Source organism: Salvelinus namaycush, unplaced genomic scaffold, assembly GCF_016432855.1.
Source record: "Salvelinus namaycush isolate Seneca unplaced genomic scaffold, SaNama_1.0 Scaffold1, whole genome shotgun sequence".
Taxonomy (NCBI): Eukaryota; Metazoa; Chordata; class Actinopteri; order Salmoniformes; family Salmonidae; genus Salvelinus; species Salvelinus namaycush.
Window position 1 is genome coordinate 184,396 of NW_024057674.1, and position 19,104 is coordinate 203,499.

The window sequence follows — 19,104 nt, forward strand, 5'->3', positions numbered from 1 at the left end:
TGTCAAACGTTGTTTACAATCAATCTTTAGGATATTTTTATCAAAAATCTTCAATAATAATCCAACCGGTCAATTGCGTATTACAGAAGAAAAAGAAAGTAAGGCGAGCATCACGGGAATGCGCGAGAGTGCACTAAGGTTCTTCAGGAAGCCCCCTCGTCAAACAGCTCTTATTCTCTCATTTTCCACAATAGAAGCCTCAAACAACGTTTTAAAGACTGTTGACATCTGCTGGAAGGCTTGGGAAGTGACCCCATAGACACAGTATATTAGTAAGTCATTCAATTGAAAAACTACAACCCTCAATCTCCAACTTCCTGGTTGGATTTCCTCAGGTTTTTGCCTGCCATATGAGTTCTGTTATACTCACAGACATTATTTTAACAGTTTTGGAAACTGTAGAGTGTTTTATATCAAAATCTACACGTTGTATGCATATCCTAGCTTCTGCGCCTGAGTAACAGGCAGTTTACTTTTTGCACGCTTTTAATCCTCTTCGAAGGGGGTGACACTCTAGACCCAAACTATTACAGACCTATATCCATCCTGCCCTGCCGTTCTAAAGTCTTTGAAAGTCAAGTTAATTATCAAACAGATCACTGACCATTTTGAATCCCACCGTACCTTCTCCGCTGTGCAATCCAGTTTCCGAGCTGGTCACGAGTGCACCTCAGCCACGCTCAAGTTACTAAACGATATCATAACCGCCATCGATAAAAGACAGTACTGTGCAGCCGTCTTCATCAACGTGACCAAGGCTTTCGACTCTGTCAATCACCGTATTCTTATCGGCAGAATTAACAGCCTTGGTTTCTCAAATGACTGACTCGCCTGGTTCACCCACTACTTCTCAGACAGAGTTCAGTATGTCAAATCGGAGGGCCTGTTGTCTGGAGCTCTGGCAGTCTCTATGGGGGAACCACAGGGTTCCATTCTCGGACCGACTCTTTTCTCTCTATATACCAATGATGTTGCTCTTGCTGCGGTTGATTCTCTGATCCACCTCTACGCAGACGACACCATTCTGTATACATCTGGCCCTTCTGTGGACACTGTGTTAACAAACCTCCAAACGAGCTTCAATGCCATACAACACTCTTCCGTGGCCTACAACTGCTCTTAAACGCTAGTAAAACTAAATGTATGCGCTTCAACCTATCGCTGCCCGCACCGGCCCGTCCAGTATCATTACTCTGGACAGTTCTGACTTAGGTATTTATAGTTGTCCACATATTCTAAGTGTCTGGCTAGACTGTAAACTCTCCTTCCAGACTAATATTAAGCGTTTCCAATCCCAAATTAAATCTAGAATCTGCTTCCTATTTTGCAACAAAGCGTCCTTCACTCATGCTGCCAAACATACCCTCGTAAAACTGACTATCCTACCGATCCTTTACTTCGGTGATGTAATTTTCAAAATAGCCTCCAACACTCTACTCAGCAAACTGGATGTAGTCTATCACAGTGCCATCCGTTTTGTCACTAAAGCCCCATATACTACCCACCACTGCGACCTGTATGCTCTCGTTGGCTGGCCCTCGCTACATATTTGTCGCCAAACCCACTGGCTCCAGGTCATCTATAAGTCTTTGCTAGGCCGCCTTAACTCAGCTCACTGGTCACCATAACAACAACCACCCATAGCACGCGCTCCAGGAGGTATATCTCACTGGTCATCACCAAAGCCAACACCTCTTTGGCCGCCTTTCCTTCCAGCTCTCTGCTGCCAATGAATGGAACGAATTGCAAAAATCGCTGAAGTTGGAGACTTATATCTCCCTCACTAACTTTAAGCATCAGCTATCTGAGCAGCGTACCGCTCGCTGCAGCTGTGCACAGCCCATCCGACTACCTACCTCATCCCCATTTTTTTTTTTTTTTACTTTTTTTGCTCTTTTGCACATCAGTATTTCTACTTGCACAACATCATCTGCACATCTATCACTCCAGTGTTAATATGTTAAATTGTAATTACTTCGCTACTATGGCCTATTTATTGCCTTACCTCCTTACTCCATTTGCACACACTGTATATAGACTTTCTATTGTGTTATTGACTGTACTTTTGTTTATCCCACGTGTAACTCTGTTGTTGTTTTGTCGCACTGCTTTGCTTTATCTTGGCCAGGTTGCAGTTGTAAATGAGAACTTGTTCTCAACTGGCCTACCTGGTTAAATAAAGGTGAAAAACGAAATTTAATTAAAAATACTTTTAAAAAATCATAACTTTATTGACACCACCCAAATGGATACTGTCATTAACGCGGTTCTTAATACTGTAGCAAACATTATATTAAAAACTTCTCTAGGGGGCAGATTTTTCACTTAGGGAAAAATAGCGTGCCCAATTTCAACTTCGTTCTACTCATCCCCAGAATGAGATATGCATATTATTAGTAGATTTGGATAGAAAACACTCTGAAGTTTCTAAAACAGTTTGAATCATATCTGTAAGTATAACAGAACTCATGTAGCAGGCAAAACCCCGAGGACTAACCTTTTTTTTTAAGTCACTGTCTGTTCATTGAGGTTTTATGGGCAGGCCAGATTTATAATCACTCTATTCTCAGTTCCTACTGCTTCCACTGGATGTCACCAGTCTAGGGAAATAGGTTGAGGTTATTCATTTGTGAAATGAAGAAGAAGGCCACCAGGAAGTAGAGTAACGTCTTGTGTACTGTCTTTTGTACTGTTTGAGAGCTGCGCAATATCTCCTGTATTGAAAACAGATTGACCCGTCTTCAATTTGATCGATTATTAACGTTTACAAATACCTTAAGTTGTATTACAAAAGTACTTTGAAATGTTTTGGCAAAGTTGAGGTAATTTTTTAGATATTTTGTCGTGACTTTGCGCAAATTGGAAGCTGTTTTTTTCTGGTACAACGGCGCCAAATAAATGGACAATTTGGATATATATGGACGGAATTAATCGAACAAAAGGACCATTTGTGATGTTTATGGGACATATTGGAGTGCCAACAAAATAATCTCGTCAAAGGTAATGCATGTTTTATATTTTATATCTGCGTTTTGAGTAGCGCCGGCATGGTTGAAATAGGCTACACTCTCTTTGTTGACATTGTGCTATCATCAGATAATAGCATCTTATGCTTTCCCCGAAAAGCCTTTTTGAAATCTGACATGTTGGCTGGATTCACAACGAGTGTAGCTTTAATTTGGTATCTTACATGTGTGATTTAATGAAAGTTTGATTTTATCATTTTTTTTTAAAAATCTGGCGCTCTACATTTTAACTGGCTATTGGCCAGAGAGGTTTTAAGCAGGACATTCAAGAAAGCCTTACAATTATAATCCAAAGTAGTGTGAAATGTACTAATAAGCAACCTGGAAATGGAGGTTACTCCCCTGAGTTTTCCCCCATTCACATTCAGAATACGTTGTGAAAAACTAAAATCTTTGCTCACCATTTTTGCTCCAGGCAGATATACTACATCCATAACTAGTGGTTTCCTCATACAATTTTAGCAAACACAGAAAGGGGCCTATATTTGAGACCAAAAGTCGTCTGGCACACTGCTTAGAGTTTCAACGACATGAATAACTTATTTCTAGTCTACAATCTTAGATGTTACTACTAATGTGAAAACAAGACAATATATGACTATTCTTGCTCATTTTAAGACAAATGTCAAATCATTACATTCATTACAGACGTCAATTGTTGTACAACATCATGGCTACACTGTTGGCATCACCTTTTACAGTGGATTTCTGCTGTTGTGGGTCTTTAACCATCTGTATGACTTTGTTGTTCTCACAGGAGAGATATGGGACTACCGTGGGTCCTCTGGGGAGCCTCAACAACCTCATGATGCTAAAAAGGCAGAGAAGAGTCTCTCCAGATCAGAACTCCTCAATAAACACCTGCAGAGATCCACAGGGAAGAGAACTCACTGCTGCTCTGACTGTGGGAAGAGATTCACCTCATCAGGCATTAAAATTCATCAGAGAACACACACAGGAGAGAAACCTTATAGCTGTGATCAATGTGGGAAGAGTTTTAGTCAATCTGGAGATCTGACAGTACACCAGAGAACACACACAGGAGAGAAACCTTATAGCTGTGTTCAATGTGGGAAGAGTTTTGGTAGATCTTGCCATCTGACTCAACATCTGATAATACACACAGGAGAGAAACCTTATAGCTGTGGTCAATGTGGGAAGAGTTTTGCTGCATATAGCATTCTGACTCTACACCAGAGAATACACACAGGAGAGAAACCTTATAGTTGTGATCAATGTGGGAAGAGTTTTAGTCGATCTGGAGATCTGACAGTGCACCAGAGAAAACACACAGGAGAGAAACCTTATAGCTGTGTTCAATGTGGGAAGAGTTTTGGTCAATCTTGCCATCTGACTCAACATCTGAGAATACACACAGGAGAGAAACCTTATAGCTGTGGTCAATGTGGGAAGAGTTTTGGTCAATCTAGAGCTCTGACTGTACACCAGAGAATACACTCAGGAGAGAAACCTTATAGCTGTGGTCAATGTGGGAAGAGTTTTACTACATCTGGCTCTTTGACTCTACACCAGAGAACACACACAGGAGAGAAACCTTACAGCTGTGATCAATGTGGGAAGTGTTTTACTACATCTAGCCATCTGACTGGACACCAGAGAACCCACACAGGAGATAAACCTTACAGCTGTGATCAATGTGGGAAGTGTTTTACTACATCTAACCATCTGACTCAACACCAGAGAACCCACACAGGAGAGAAACCATATAGCTGTGATCAATGTGGGAAGAGTTTTATTCAATCTGGCCATCTGACTCAACACCAGAGAACACACACAGGAGAGAAAACTTATAGCTGTGGTCAATGTGGGAAGAGTTTTGGTCGATCTGACCAGCTGACATCACACCAGAGAATACACACAGGAGAGAAACCTCATAGCTGTGATCTGTGTGACAAGAAATACTCTGATAAAAGATCTCTGATCAAACATCAGAAAATACATGGAGTTATTTCATGATATCAATTAATTAATGTCACAATGTAGAATGTTTTAACATTGTAGTAGGAGTATTTTAATAATGTCACAATGTAGAATGTTTTAACATTGTAGTAGGAGTATTTTAATGATGTCACAATGTAGAATGTTTTAACATTGTAGAAGGAGTATTTAAATGATGTCACAATGTAGAACCCTAAATGTTAGTCCCCTGTTTTATTGATTTCAGCATGATATGGATATTAGCCTCAGGGGGAAAATCCAGGCTCTGAATTGAAAGAGTACTATTTATATGATTTAACAAAAAGTGACTAACAAAAAAAGAGCTGTGTTACATTTCCCACGTTGGTGACCCACTTGAATCAAAATGCAACACTTCAAAATGTAGCAAGCTGTTTTCTACAAATTGTCCTCTAAGCGGTGATGTACACATTATTCCCAGATTCCGTGTGGTTTTTGGGCTGTTAGTTTTAAAAGGACCTGCAACCTCATCTCCCCTCTCTCGCTCAATTGATGTCAAAGCGATATTTATATGAGTGATGACAAATAAGTGTTATTTTTCTTTGTTTAGCAACCCCTAAATTTAAATGCAACACTCAAAAATGTAGCTGACTGTCTTCTGCAGGTTGTCTAACCAGTGAGGTAAAATATATCTCACATTTCCATGTGTTTTTTGTTTTGTGTTACTTTCAAGAGCTGGTTCAACCAGATTTTCTCCCAAATCGATATGCGTTGCCATGGATCTTAATTTATTTTGACTGCATATTTTTCCGTATTGGAGTTTTGTTTCGTTCCAAGGAGACGAGAGTTCTAGAAGCTAGTGAGTTTTAGGATTCTATAGAAAGAAAAAGGAGAAAAAAAATATGATTGTATATTATTATTTAGAAATAGGTGTTTTTAATTTAATGACAGCAAGTAGACACTATGTTTATATTGTAGAAGGTGAAGCATTGTAGTTGATTATAATGTGAAATGGTAGTTTTCTGTTGGTGGTGAGCAAACTAGTCCAACAAAAATATAGAATTTATTTGTTGTCTTAAGGGGAAGGTGTTACAGGCTTTGGTTTTTCCATTTATGTTTTGAGGTTGGACTTTAGCACCTATATATATAGTATAGCTCGTTAGCTCGTCAGCACGTAGGACGCACTGATTGGTGTCACCTCGTTAGTCAGTATGTGTTACACCTGTGCTGGCTTGTCCATCTCGTTAGTGGGAAGGTGTTTCACCTGAGCTGGTCCAGGTTCTATTTAAGAGTGTCTGGCCCAGTGCTCCAGTTGTCTTGATAGATGTGGAGAGTCAACACCTTTAGTTGCTCCACCTTTTTGGTTTGCTTCCTGTCTTTAAGTTTGGTGTGGGTTTTTCTTTTGTTTTCCTCTTCTTTGGCAGATTTAGTGGGTCTCATGGTGGGTGTCTTTTAGGTCCCAGTTGTTGTTACTAGTCAACTTTCAGTCAACTTTCAATTTTCAGTCGACACCCCCATAGTGTCTTTGAGAACCCCTCCTAAAAAACAAGCTTATATTTTGGGTTGGATATTGCATCCAATTAGTGTTTTAATCAATTGCATTTCCTTAGAATGCTCATTGGTCTTTCAGTTGTTAATCTTCTGTTTTTTTTATCCTGTTATTTTTGTGTACTAAGTATTTCTGTTTATTTTCATTGTTTTCTCCTGTGAAGCCATTGTGTTGCATCCATGTCTGAAATGTGCTGTATAAATAAAGCTTGATTTGATTTCAACAAATGAACCCAATGACTGACCAATCAACAGACCCTCCATCTTAGTATGAAAAACAGTATCAATCCCACTTTTCCAGCCTGCTGAAGGCGTGGTGGAGTGGTAAACACCACCCCTGGCTCTACCAGGGGCTTGAGGTGGTCTCCCACAGCTCTGCTGGTGGAGTGGTAAACACCACCCCCGGCTCTACCGGGGGCTTGAGGTGGTCTCCCACAGCTCTGCTGGTGGAGTGGTAAACACCACCCCCGGCTCTACCAGGGGCTTGAGGTGGTCTCCCACAGCTCTGCTTATGTCATGTTCTGTGGCCTTGCTGTTCCATTTCTTGACTGCCCCTGCAACACAGAAAGAAACAAATTGAGTCATATTATATAAAACTCTCAAAGTAATGGATATGGAGCATCTATGGCCTCAGTTACACCTGGCACCTAAATGTGACTTCTGTCATCCGATCACTCCAAGCTGCATTAGGTTCAGATCTACCAGGATGGGCCTTGACATAGTCTGGATGCAGTCAGGCCACTGAATATAAATATTCAATATAAAGAGATGGGGTGAATTAGTAGGGAAAAGTACATTTGACACAAATTACCTTCATAATATCGAAGAACAAATGTGTGTGCCTAAGGGGAAATTAACTTTCATACAGCCAAAAGGCGTGAGAAATTACACCCATATCAGTGAACAATTTGCACTAATGTAAATAAACATAGATGATGGAACATATTCCCTTTTGCTGACGTGATGCACCCCTGTACCTGTACACAGCCAATCTGTAACCCGACTACCTCATCCCCATGTTATTACTTGCTCTTTTGCACCCCAGTATCTCTACTTGCCCGTCATCATCTGCACATCTATCACTCCAGTATTCATGCTAAATTGTAATTATTTTCACCTCCAGGGCCTATGTATTACCTCCCTACTCTTCTACATTTGCACACACTACATAGATTTTTCAATTTTTCTTTTGTGTTGTACATTTGTTTTCGTGTGTTGTTGTTTGTGTCGCACTGAGAACTAAATGAGAACTTGTTCTCAACTGGCCTACCTGGTTAAATAAATAAAAAATGGGACATAAATATTTACCATCTAAACCATGTGTGACCTCTCACCTCTCTGGCTGTAGAAGTGTTCTTCCTAACCAGTCCCTCAACAGCTCTCTGACTGAGCTCCACCCTCACTGGGTCTTCAGAGGAGAGGAAGGCTGAGGAGGGATGGAAGGATGAATGGATCAGTCAGTCAATAAAGTGTAGAGCTGCTGTCTGACAAAATCACTATTTTAGTAGTTCATTAAAGTAAATAAGGTTTTATGACTGCTGAATACCAACTATCAAACACTTAGATCATGTATTTTCAGGTAGAGATAAATCCTTGGGACTTCCCTAGCCCATTGAAGTTGACATTTAAAATGGTTAAGGTAGGGGTTATGGTTAAGGTTTAGGGTAGTGATGTCCCAAGGATTCCAGATTGCATTGACCATTGCACATTCTTCTGTCTCTTTCCTCTACTTCCGGCGCCGACCGAGATGGCCGCCTCGCTTCGCGTTCCTTGGAAAATATGCAGTATTTTGTTTTTTTATGTGTTATTCCTTACATTGGTACCCCAGGTAATCTTAGGTTTCACTACATACAGTCGGGAGGAACTACTGAATATAAGAGCAACGTCAACTCACCACCGTTACAACCAGGAATATGACTTTCCCGAAACGGATCCAGTGTTTTGCCTTCCACCCAATACAATGGATCTGATCCCAGCCGGCGACCCTATGCGACGCCGTAAAAGGGGCAAACGTAGCGGTCTCCTGGTCAGGCTTCGGAGACGGGCACATCGCGCTCCACTCCCTAGCATACTACTCGCCAATGTCCAGTCTCTTGACAATAAGGTTGATGAAATCCGAGCAAGGGTTACATTCCAGAGAGACATCAGAGATTGTAACGTTCTCTGCTTCACGGAAACATGGCTAACTCAAGTGACGCTATCGGAGTCGGTGCAGCCAGCTGGTTTCTTCACGCATCGCGCCGACAGAAACAGACATCTTTCTGGTAAGAAGAGGGGCGGGGGTGTATGCCTTATGATCAACGAGACGTGGTGTGATCATAACAACATACAGGAACTCAAGTCATTCTGTTCACCTGATCTAGAATTCCTCACAATCAAATGTCGACCGCATTATCTACCAAGGGAATTCTCTTCGATTATAATCACAGCCGTATATATTCCCCCCCAAGCAGACACATCGATGGCACTGAACGAACTTTATCTAACTCTTTGTAAACTGGAAACCACACACCCTGAGGCTGCATTCATCGTAGCTGGGGATTTTAACAAGGCTGATCTGAAAACAAAACTCCCTAAATTCTATCAGCATATCGATTGTGCTACCAGGGCTGGTAAAACCTTGGATCATTGTTATACTAACTTCTGCGACGCATATAAGGCCCTCCCCCGCCCTCCTTTCGGAAAAGCTGACCACGACTCCATTTTGTTGCTTCCAGCCTACAAACAGAAACTAAAACAACAAGCTCCCTCGCTCAGGTCTGTTCAACGCTGGTCCGACCAATCTGATTCCACGCTTCAAGACTGCTTCGATCACGCGGATTGGAATATGTTCCGCATTGCGTCCAACAACAACATTGACGAATATGCTGATTCAGTGAGCGAGTTCATTAGAAAGTGCATTGACGATGTCGTACCCACAGTCTACAGTCAATCACGGATTACAAAAAGAAAACCAGCCCCGTCGCGGACCAGGATGTCTTGCTCCCAGACAGGCTAAATAACTTTTTTTCTCGCTTTGAGGACAATACAGTGCCACTGACACGGCCCGCTACCAAAACCTGCGGGCTCTCCTTCACTGCAGCCGAGGTGAGTAAAACATTTAAACGTGTTAACCCTCGCAAGGCTACAGGCCCAGACGGCATTCCCAGCCGCGTCCTCAGAGCATGCGCAGACCAGCTGGCTGGTGTGTTTACGGACATATTCAATCAATCCTTATCCCAGTCTGGGATAACACCATAGTACCCTCCAAACTCGTCATCAAGCTCGAGACCCTGGGTCTCGACCCCGCCCTGTGCAACTGGGTCCTGGACTTCCTGACGGGCCGCCCCCAGGTGGTGAGGGTAGGTAACAACATCTACACCCCGCTGATCCTCAACACTGGGGCCCCACAAGTGTGCGTTCTGAGCCCTCTCCTGTACTCCCTGTTCACCCACGACTGCGTGGCCATGCACGCCTCCAACTCAATCATCAATTTTGCGGATGACACTACAGTGGTAGGCTTGATTACCAACAACGACGAGACGGCCTACAGGGAGGAGGTGAGGGCCCTCGGAGTGTGGTGTCAGGAAATAACCTCACACTCAACGTCAACAAAACAAAGGAGATGATTGTGGACTTCAGGAAACAGCAGAGGGAGCACCCCCCTATCCACATCGACGGGACAGTAGTGGAGAAGGTGGAAAGTTTTAAGTTCCTCGGTGTACACATCACGGACAAACTGAATTGGTCCACCCACACAGTCAGTGTTGTGAAGAAGGCGCAGCAGCGCCTCTTCAACCTCAGGAGGCTGAGGAAATTCGGCTTGTCACCAAAAGCACTCACAAACTTCTACAGATGCACAATCGAGAGCATCCTGTCGGGCTGTATCACCGCCTGGTACGGCAACTGCTCCGCCCACAACCGTAAGGCTCTCCAGAGGGTAGTGAGGTCTGCACAACGCATCACCGGGGGCAAACTACCTGCCCTCCAGGACACCTACACCACCCGATGTCACAGGAAGGCCATAAAGATCATCAAGGACAACAACCACCCAAGCCACTGCCTGTTCACCCCGCTATCATCCAGAAGGCGAGGTCAGTACAGGTGCATCAAAGCAGGGACCGAGAGACTGAAAAACAGCTTCTATCTCAAGGCCATCAGACTGTTAAACAGCCACCACTAACATTTAGCGGCCGCTGCCAACATACTGACTCAACTCCAGCCACTTTAATAATGGGAATTGATGTAAATTATGTAAAAATGTACCACTATCCACTTTAAACAATGCCACTTAATATAATGTTTACATACCCTACATTACTCATTTCATATGTATATGTATATACTGTACTCTATCATCTACTGCATCTTGCCATCTTTATGTAATACATGTATCACTAGCCACTGTAAACTATGCCACTTTATGTTTACATACCCTACATTACTCATCTCATATGTATATACTGTACTCTTTACCATCTACTGCATCTTGCCTATGCCGTTCTGTACCATCACTCATTCATATATCTTTATGTACATATTCTTTATCCCTTTACACTTGTGTGTATAAGGTAGTAGTTGTGGAATTGTTAGGTTAGATTACTTGTTGGTTATTACTGCATTGTCGGAACTAGAAGCACAAGCATTTCGCTACACTCGCATTAACATCTGCTAACCATGTGTATGTGACAAATAAAATTTGATTTGATTTGATTTACATAGCAGGTGTAAAAGAAACACAGACAAGACAAGTAGGCACGCAATGGATTATGGTCATTGTAGTTAATTATGTTTTATGTGCTAAATTATGTAGAATATTGGCCTGTTGGAAACTACAACTCTACTTCATCACACAGTTCAGGCTGGATCTGATTTATCTCTAGAGAAACTACAACTCCCTACTACATCACAGTTCAGGCTGGGTTTGATTTATCTCTGTGTTGTGAGGGAAAAATCTATGTTAACCTCTTTAACTTTATACGACTTCTAATGTGTTGAAGGATCTTTAAGGTTGAGAAGTTTATGTGTATGTTTGTGGGGGTCTGTAACCACACACCCTCTCGACAGACAGGCCAAAGGTGCTCGGACCAATTCAGGGAACCAGTGATCTACTTCAGAGGAACAGTGTCTAGAGTGACTTCCTGTTGTTTTGACACCTCACTGGAAAACTAGAATAACTAGCTGTTGATACAGAACGAGACGACCAATTCACAGTTAGTCTGTGTCTCGTTCTCCACACACGGACACACACCAAGATCAGGTGTTTTCTATATGCACAAGATAGTTTGACTATATAAGGCTTCTGAACTCCTTGTGTCATCGAGCTCTCGGCCTTCCACCTCAGAGTGTAGGGCTGACCAGCTACATTATTGCAATTCTTATCAAATAAAGGTTGATTGTTTGAAGAAATGACAAAGTCTCTCCTGATTGGTTAGAATTTCCACCACAATGTGCAGTAGGCTTTTTCAATACCAACAATGATAGACCAGACTGAGTACAGAATGAATGACTGACATTTCACTCTAAAGGTAAAACTCAATTTGATTTGATAGACTCATAGTTCAGAATGAATGACTGATTGCCCGGTTCAACATCAGTTCACCGTCTCACCTCATACTGTATTGGAGCAGCAGCAGCTGACTGCCCAGTTCAACATCAGTTAACCATCTCACCTCATACTGTATTGGAGCAGCAGCAGCTGACTGCCCGGTTCAACATCAGTTAACCATCTCACCTCATACTGTATTGGAGCAGCAGCAGCTGACTGCCCAGTTCAACATCAGTTAACCATCTCACCTCATACTGTATTGGAGCAGCAGCAGCTGACTGCCCAGTTCAACGTCAGTTCACCGTCTCACCTCATACTGTATTGGAGCAGCAGCAGCTGACTGCCCGGTTCAACGTCAGTTCACCGTCTCACCTCATACTGTACTGGAGCAGCAGCAGCTGACTGCCCGGTTCAACGACAGTTCACCGTCTCACCTCACTGTATTGGAGCAGCAGCAGCTGACTTGATCGTTGATGCTAATCATCATGTGTTGAATCTGAGAGTAAATAGAGCCGACTACAACTCTAAAAATGAAGGGTTCAACTGGAGTTGTTCTCAGATCCCCTAAGAACCGTAGGGTTCTTGGTCAATGAAAAACAGCCCCAAAAGGTTCTTCAAAGAACTTGTTAGAAGGTGGGTTCATCGAGGAACCTCCGTTGTTGCTGGACTTCTTCCGGGAACTTCGCAATTACAACTGAAAACGATTGTGACAAGTTTGGATGCGACAACAGTTAAAAAGGTTAAATTGGGTTGATGTTTGGCTCTGAATATGTCTCGAAAATGTTTATATAGTAATATAACATACTAATAATGAATAAGGAAGAGAATGATGGTTTTCTGTGAATAGCTTCCATAACGTTACTATAGCTAATTACCGTAAATATTTGAAAGCCGGGTTTGACCGTCGGCGTTGTATGAGCTACAGTACAGTACCGTTATCTAGCTAGATAACGTTATGTCCTAACTAGGCACAACTAGGTTTGGATTATTTCCCCCAACTATATTCTTTCTCATATATTGTATATCGTTTCCATAAAGCCAACATGGCTTTACACTCATTAACGTAAGTTTCCAATCTAGAGCAGTTCTCACTTTTGCGATAATGAACTAGCTAACGTTAACTAACTAACTAACTAAGGACGGTGACCTGTCCAGACGAGATGTTACAACGAACTGAATCGTCAATGGAGGTCTTCCTCTTTATATAGCCTGCTACAGCATGCAATACTATTAACTCACAAGGGGGCATAACGTTACATGTACAATACTATCCCATTTTGGAAACGTTACATGGACAATACTATCCCATTTTGGAAACGTTACATGGACAATACTATCCCATTTTGGAAACGTTACATGGACAATACTATCCCATTTTGGAAACGTTACATGGACAGTACCTTCCCATTTTGGAAACGTTACATGGACAATACTATCCCATTTTGGAAACGTTACATGTACAATACTATCCCATTTTGGAAACGTTACATGTCTGCCCCCTTGTGGAGGGAAATTAATATCTTAGATGGTAGCTGTAGATGGGATTCAAATGCATAATGGTATTAATACAGTGTCTAGACTACCTCTTTTGTATAAATGCCCTTCAGAATCCAAACACAGTATTGCCACGCAGCAAAATGTTGCGTATAATCTTTCAAGTCAGCCTGATAAAATATTAATTAATTTGTGTACAAAGATATCTTGAAAGTGATATTAGGCCTGTATGGCAGTACTGTTACTGTATGGCAGTACTGTATTGGCTAGTGCTTTCTCCAATATGTTCTTCTATTTTGCATCAAATTGTAAGTCGATGCCATTTATCTTTCAATATTTATTTAATATATATATATGTTTTAATGCTTGTAAGACTATTCTTTGACACATTTTCTCTTCCTTTGAAATTCTTATAGGACAGAACATGGACACAATGCAATTGGGATCAAGAAGAAGGTACAGATATGTTGTAGGACAGCTGCATTTGAGGTGCACATTTAACCTACATAGCAGTCAATACAAACTGAAATCTATTAGTTCACAAATGTGTGCAAATGATCTTTTCAGATCTTCTCAGAAATGATTCAAGTCCATGGAATGGATATAGACAAAAAGAGAATTCAAGGACTATCAGAGGTGGAGAGGTGAGGCAGGGGTGAGGACATCATCCTGCTATTTTGACAGTCCCTGAAGGACAATACAGAAGAGGTATTTGCTCTTATTCCTTCCCTTTCTCTTATGTATTTTGTAATAAAATTAGCAAGTGTAGTAAGATCATTGCTTTACTTTACGAGGACTGGAGACCACAGCAGTGATTCTGCTCTTGCCCTACCTCTTCAATGAGAACCTGAGTGGCCTTTATGTCCGTGACAAGGTATGCCTATGCACCAATCATCTGTTTCTTCATAAACATAGGTGTGCATACTTATATAAAACTACAGCTGAACATTTATGTTCTTTGTTAATTGTATGTGTATTAATCTTTTCTTACTTTTGTTGACACAGATTTCACGGCTCTTCACTCCTTTACTGCACATCGGTGGAAATCCATTTCACCATGAGAGTAAAATCCCGCTGGCCTTTGATGGGGGAGAACATCCACGCCCTCGAGGACGTCCCCATGGGACTTGGGGCTCTGCTAGGGCTGTATTTTTTATTTTCCTTCAATTTCCCCAAAAATGTCAGAAAAACGCTTATGTTGTTAAGTTACTGTGTTCGGATAAGAGAAGTTGGGGTGAAGTTACCAGGGCCGGTCATAAAGATGGCAAACTTCCTAACATAACTAGGTGGATATGATATACACACTAAAGCTGAAATATCTGTATTTAGCATCAAGTCTACAATATTGTTAGTTTACCTATGATTCATTTTTAATGTATGTTGTTTTTATTGTACATCATTATTTATGTATTTTTAAATGTCATTAAAAGCACTATACAAAGTAAATGTATTATTTATTATGGTCTGACATGTCTGCAGAAATGTTGCAATTTTGTAATGTGTTTTTTTTTGGTAAATTGTTTGGTAAATTTAATATACAATTAATTAATTATTTAAATCAATATTGTTATTATTAAAATATGTTTTTATAATGGAGGGAGGGTGGACAGGGAGTTTAAAAAATTTACCCCAAAAGGTTCTTCGAGGAACCATGATAATGGGTTCTTCAAATAACTTATGGGCGTTCCCACAAAAGGTTCTTCAAGTAACATTTAGGGGTTCCCTCACAGTTTCCATTTGAAGAACCCCTAAAGGATACTCGAGGAACCTTTACTTTTTAGAGTGTATATTGATAAAACTCACCTTGTCTGAGAGACATTTACATAGTTACACACAGCCAAATTTGGGATTAGTATTTTGGGGCGAAATAGCGGCCACAACAGACAGACCTGATATGGCCCATAATTCAACGTCCTTGGACGTCACGGGCTGAGTGGGTATGACCAAAGTTATTCTATTTAGCTGCACTTTGTAGTACATTTTTACACTATAATAATTGTTTCTGATGCCACATAGCCCGTTTTCAAAGGGAGTCGTTGGTTTTTAGAGGCAGTCGCTTTTTGTCTGAAAGTATTTTCTCAACTGCGATACCAACTCCAGTCAGCAGATGGCGAAGTGCGTCTTTCAGGTGATTCTGCCACTGTGACGTATAATCTAGTGGACGGGACGCTTCTTCAACATCAACAGCTAGTCAGCCACCTTGGTTCACTAACTTTATGGAAAAAGGCTTATTCAATAAATCTAGCAACTCCTCTCATACTGGGAAAATACAGGAATACACACTCAGAGCCTCCTGACTGGGCCCTGTTTACACCTCCACACAGGAATACACACTCAGAGCCTCCTGACTGGGCCCTGTTTACACCTCCACACAGGAATACACTCAGAGCCTCCTGACTGGGCCCTGTTTACACCCCTCACTCAGGAATACACTCAGAGCCTCCTGACTGGGCCCTGTTTACACCTCCACACAGGAATACACTCAGAGCCTCCTGACTGGGCCCTGTTTACACCCCTCACTCAGGAATACACTCAGAGCCTCCTGACTGGGCCCTGTTTACACCTCCACACAGGAATACACACTCAGAGCCTCCTGACTGGGCCCTGTTTACACCTCCACACAGGAATACACACTCAGAGCCTCCTGACTGGGCCCTGTTTACACCTCCACACAGGAATACACACTCAGAGCCTCCTGACTGGGCCCTGTTTACACCTCCAAGGTGTCCCCTCACCCCTCACTCAGGAATACACTCAGAGCCTCCTGACTGGGCCCTGTTTACACCTCCAAGGTGTCCCCTCACCCCTCACTCAGGAATACACTCAGAGCCTCCTGACTGGGCCCTGTTTACACCTCCAAGGTGTCCCCTCACCCCTCACTCAGGAATACACTCAGAGCCTCCTGACTGGGCCCTGTTTACACCTCCAAGGTGTCCCCTCACCCCTCACTCAGGAATACACTCAGAGCCTCCTGACTGGGCCCTGTTTACACCTCCAAGGTGTCCCCTCACCCCTCACTCAGGAATACACTCAGAGCCTCCTGACTGGGCCCTGTTTACACCTCCAAGGTGTCCCCTCACCCCTCACTCAGGAATACACTCAGAGCCTCCTGACTGGGCCCTGTTTACACCCCTCACTCAGGAATACACTCAGAGCCTCCTGACTGGGCCCTGTTTACACCTCCACACAGTAATACACACTCAGAGCCTCCTGACTGGGCCCTGTTTACACCCCTCACTCAGGAATACACTCAGAGCCTCCTGACTGGGCCCTGTTTACACCTCCACACAGGAATACACACTCAGAGCCTCCTGACTGGGCCCTGTTTACACCTCCACACAGGAATACACTCAGAGCCTCCTGACTGGGCCCTGTTTACACCCCTCACTCAGGAATACACTCAGAGCCTCCTGACTGGGCCCTGTTTACACCTCCACACAGGAATACACACTCAGAGCCTCCTGACTGGGCCCTGTTTACACCTCCACACAGGAATACACACTCAGAGCCTCCTGACTGGGCCCTGTTTACACCTCCACACAGGAATACACACTCAGAGCCTCCTGACTGGGCCCTGTTTACACCTCCAAGGTGTCCCCTCACCCCCACTCAGGAATACACTCAGAGCCTCCTGACTGGGCCCTGTTTACACCTCCAAGGTGTCCCCTCACCCCTCACTCAGGAATACACTCAGAGCCTCCTGACTGGGCCCTGTTTACACCTCCAAGGTGTCCCCTCACCCCTCACTCAGGAATACACTCAGAGCCTCCTGACTGGGCCCTGTTTACACCTCCAAGGTGTCCCCTCACCCCTCACTCAGGAATACACTCAGAGCCTCCTGACTGGGCCCTGTTTACACCTCCAAGGTGTCCCCTCACCCCTCACTCAGGAATACACTCAGAGCCTCCTGACTGGGCCCTGTTTACACCCCTCACTCAGGAATACACTCAGAGCCTCCTGACTGGGCCCTGTTTACACCTCCACACAGTAATACACACTCAGAGCCTCCTGACTGGGCCCTGTTTACACCCCTCACTCAGGAATACACTCAGAGCCTCCTGACTGGGCCCTGTTTACACCTCCACACAGGAATACACACTCAGAGCCTCCTGACTGGGCCCTGTTTACACCTCCACACAGGAATACACTCAGAGCCTCCTGACTGGGCCCTGTTTACACCCCTCACTCAGGAATACACTCAGAGCCTCCTGACTGGGCCCTGTTTACACCTCCACACAGGAATACACACTCAGAGCCTCCTGACTGGGCCCTGTTTACACCTCCACACAGGAATACACACTCAGAGCCTCCTGACTGGGCCCTGTTTACACCTCCACACAGGAATACACACTCAGAGCCTCCTGACTGGGCCCTGTTTACACCTCCAAGGTGTCCCCTCACCCCTGACTCAGGAATACACTCAGAGCCTCCTGACTGGGCCCTGTTTACACCTCCAAGGTGTCCCCTCACCCCTCACTCAGGAATACACTCAGAGCCTCCTGACTGGGCCCTGTTTACACCTCCAAGGTGTCCCCTCACCCCTCACTCAGGAATACACTCAGAGCCTCCTGACTGGGCCCTGTTTACACCCCTCACTCAGGAATACACTCAGAGCCTCCTGACTGGGCCCTGTTTACACCTCCAAGGTGTCCCCTCACCCCTCACTCAGGAATACACTCAGAGCCTCCTGACTGGGCCCTGTTTACACCTCCACTCAGGAATACACTCAGAGCCTCCTGACTGGGCCCTGTTTACACCTCCACTCAGGAATACACTCAGAGCCTCCTGACTGGGCCCTGTTTACACCTCCACTCAGGAATACACTCAGAGCCTCCTGACTGGGCCCTGTTTACACCTCCACACAGGAATACACACTCAGAGCCTCCTGACTGGGCCCTGTTTACACCTCCACACAGGAATACACTCAGAGCCTCCTGACTGGGCCCTGTTTACACCCCTCACTCAGGAATACACACTCAGAGCCTCCTGACTGGGCCCTGTTTACACCTCCACACAGGAATACACACTCAGAGCCTCCTGACTGGGCCCTGTTTACACCTCCACACAGGAATACACACTCAGAGCCTCCTGACTGGGCCCTGTTTACACCTCCAAGGTGTCCCCTCACCCCTCACTCAGGAATACACTCAGAGCCTCCTGACTGGGCCCTGTTTACACCTCCAAGGTGTCCCCTCACCCCTCACTCAGGAATACACTCAGAGCCTCCTGACTGGGCCCTGTTTACACCTCCAAGGTGTCCCCTCACCCCTCACTCAGGAATACACTCAGAGCCTCCTGACTGGGCCCTGTTTACACCCCTCACTCAGGAATACACTCAGAGCCTCCTGACTGGGCCCTGTTTACACCTCCACACAGTAATACACACTCAGAGCCTCCTGACTGGGCCCTGTTTACACCCCTCACTCAGGAATACACTCAGAGCCTCCTGACTGGGCCCTGTTTACACCTCCACACAGGAATACACACTCAGAGCCTCCTGACTGGGCCCTGTTTACACCTCCACACAGGAATACACACTCAGAGCCTCCTGACTGGGCCCTGTTTACACCTCCACACAGGAATACACACTCA